Genomic DNA, 2,715 nt, shown 5'->3' with positions numbered 1-2,715 from the left:
GGTTTCACCATGTTGACCAGGATGGTCTCGATCTCTTGACCTCGTGATCCACCCGCCTCGGCCTCCCAAAGTGCTGGGATTACAGGCTTGAGCCACCGCGCCCGGCCTATATAGAGAGTTCTATATATAGAAAAAATATATATAGAACTATCCACATTAAACATATATAGAAATACATTTATTTCTGTATGTATATAAATATATGGTATAGAAATATATAATGGCTTGAAAATGTTTCCCTGTCAATCAGTACTAGTCCAGGCTCTTTATTATTTATTTATTTATTTTTTTTAAAGACGGGGTTTCACCATGTTGGTAAGGCTGGTCTTGAACTCCCGATCTCAGGTGATCCGCCTGCCTTGGCCTCCAAAGTACTTGGATTACAGGCGTAAGCCACCACGCCCAGCCGCCCAGGCTCTTTAAAGCACTGTGAGCCACGGCCTACTGTGCTTTAAAGAGTAGCCCACAGGGATGGGATTTGGTGGAACTGTATACAAATATTTCGATTGGTTAAAAAACACTTCTGAGGCTTGGTGGCTCATGCCCTAGCACTTTGGGCGGCCTACGCCAGTGGATTACCTAAAGTCGGGAGTTCGAGACCAGCCTGACCAACATGGAGAACCGCAATTCTCTACTAAAAATACAAAAATTGGTCACACCTGGTGGCGTCCGGCTGTAATCCCAGCAATTCAGGAGGTCGAAGCAGAATAGTTTGAACCTGTGAGGCGGAAGTTGCCATGAGCAGAGATTGCACCACTCCCAAATACTTTGGGAAACTGCTTTCTGATGTAAATTATTTGCTGTTAAAAAACGAGATTAGGGGCCAGGCGTGGTGGCTCACGCCTGCAATCCCAGCACTTCGGGAGGCCGAGACGGGCGGATCACGAGGTCAAGAGATCAAGACCATCCTGGCCAACACAGTGAAACCCCGTCTCTACTAAAATATAAAAAATTAGCTGGGCGTGGTGACGCGCGTCTGTTGTCCCAGCTACTCGGGAGGCTGAGGCAGGAGAATTGCTTGAAGCCAGGAGGCGGAGGTTGCAGTGAGCGGAGGTCGTGCCACTGCACTCCAGCCTGGTGTCTGGCGACAGAAGGAGACTATGTCTCAAAAAAACAAAAACAAAAACAAAAAAAACGGGATTAGGCCGGGCGGGGTGGCTCACGCCTGTAATCCAAGCACTTTGGAGGCCAAGGTGGGCAGATCACCCGAGATCGGGAGTTCAAGACCAGCCTGACCAACATGGTGAAAGCCCGTCTTTAAAACAAACAAACAAACAAACGGGATTAGAGGCGGGCACCGTAGTTTAGGCCTGTAATCCCAGTACTTTGGGAAACCGAGCGGGGTGTATCACCTGAGGTTAGGAGTTTGAGACCACTCTGACCAACATGGAGAAACCTCATCTCTACTAAAAATATAAAATTAACCAGGCCTGGTGGCACATGCCTATAATCCCAGCTATCGGGAGGCTGAAGCAGGAGAATCGCCCGAACCCGGGAGGCAGAGGTTGCGATGAGCCAAGATTGCGCCATTGCAATCACCGGCCTGGGCAACAGAGTGAAACTAAGTCTCAAAAAAAAGCCTTCTGATTACAAAATACAGATACACGTGGAAGGAACAGAAAGCATAAATTAAAACGGTTTGTTTTTTCAGCTGAGCTCTCTACTTCTCTGTAACAGAAACGTATCCGTCGGGTAGGAGACTGATTTAACTGGGCAAAATCCTATAGTTAAAAGTAACCTCTGTTGGGCGTGGTGACTGACGCCTGTAATCCCAGCACTTAGTGAGGCTGAGGTGGGTGGACCAGCTTGACCAATATGATGAAACCCCTCTCTACTAAAAATACAAAAATTATCTGGGCGTGGTGGCGCGTGGCTGTAATCCCAGCTACTTGGGAGGGTGAGACAGGAGAATCGCTTGAACTGGGGCGGCGGAGGTGGCAGTGGGCCTAGATCAGGCCACTGCACTCCAGCGTGGGAAACAAAGAGCAAAACTCTATCTCAAAAAAAAAAAAGAAAAACGAGGGAAAAAAAAAAAAAAAGAAGGCCGGGCAGCGGTGGCTCACGCCTGTAATCCCAGCACTTTGGGAGGCCAAGGCGGGCGGATCACCTGAGGTCAGGAGTTCGAGACCAGCCTGATCAACATGGAGAAACCCGGTCTCTACCAAAAGTACAAAATTAACCAGGCGTGATGGCGCATGCCTGTAATCCCAGCTACTCGGGAGGCTGAGGCAGTAGAATCACTTGAATCCGGGAGGCGGAGGTTGGGATGAGCCCAGATCGGCCACTGCATTCCAGACTGGGCAACAAAAGCTAAACTCCGTCTCAAAAAAACAAACAAACAACAATAATAATAAAAGTAATTAATCCATTTTTTATGTGTGACATTTTTCTTTTAAGGGCTTAAAAAGTAATCTGGACTGATTTAAACTTCATTTCTTCATTAACACGTGTTCAAACAAAGCTTAAAGTCCTATTTTCTTTCGAATGGTGTCTAGGCACCTGTTATTCAACTATCAGTTGGTTAAGGTCTGTACCTCAAGGTAGATTTAATTGTAAATCAAAACATTTAGTATCCACACTTCGAGGGCTATCTTTTTTTTTTTTTTGAGACAGAGTTTCACTCTTGTTACCCAGGCTGGAGTGCAAATGGCGCGATCTCGGCTCACCGCAACCTCCGCCTCCTGGGTTCAGGCAATTCTCCTGCCTCAGCCTCCT

Source organism: Cebus imitator, unplaced genomic scaffold, assembly GCF_001604975.1.
Source record: "Cebus imitator isolate Cc_AM_T3 unplaced genomic scaffold, Cebus_imitator-1.0 Scaffold265, whole genome shotgun sequence".
Classification (NCBI taxonomy): domain Eukaryota; kingdom Metazoa; phylum Chordata; class Mammalia; order Primates; family Cebidae; genus Cebus; species Cebus imitator.
Note: the sequence above shows the minus strand (reverse complement) of the source record.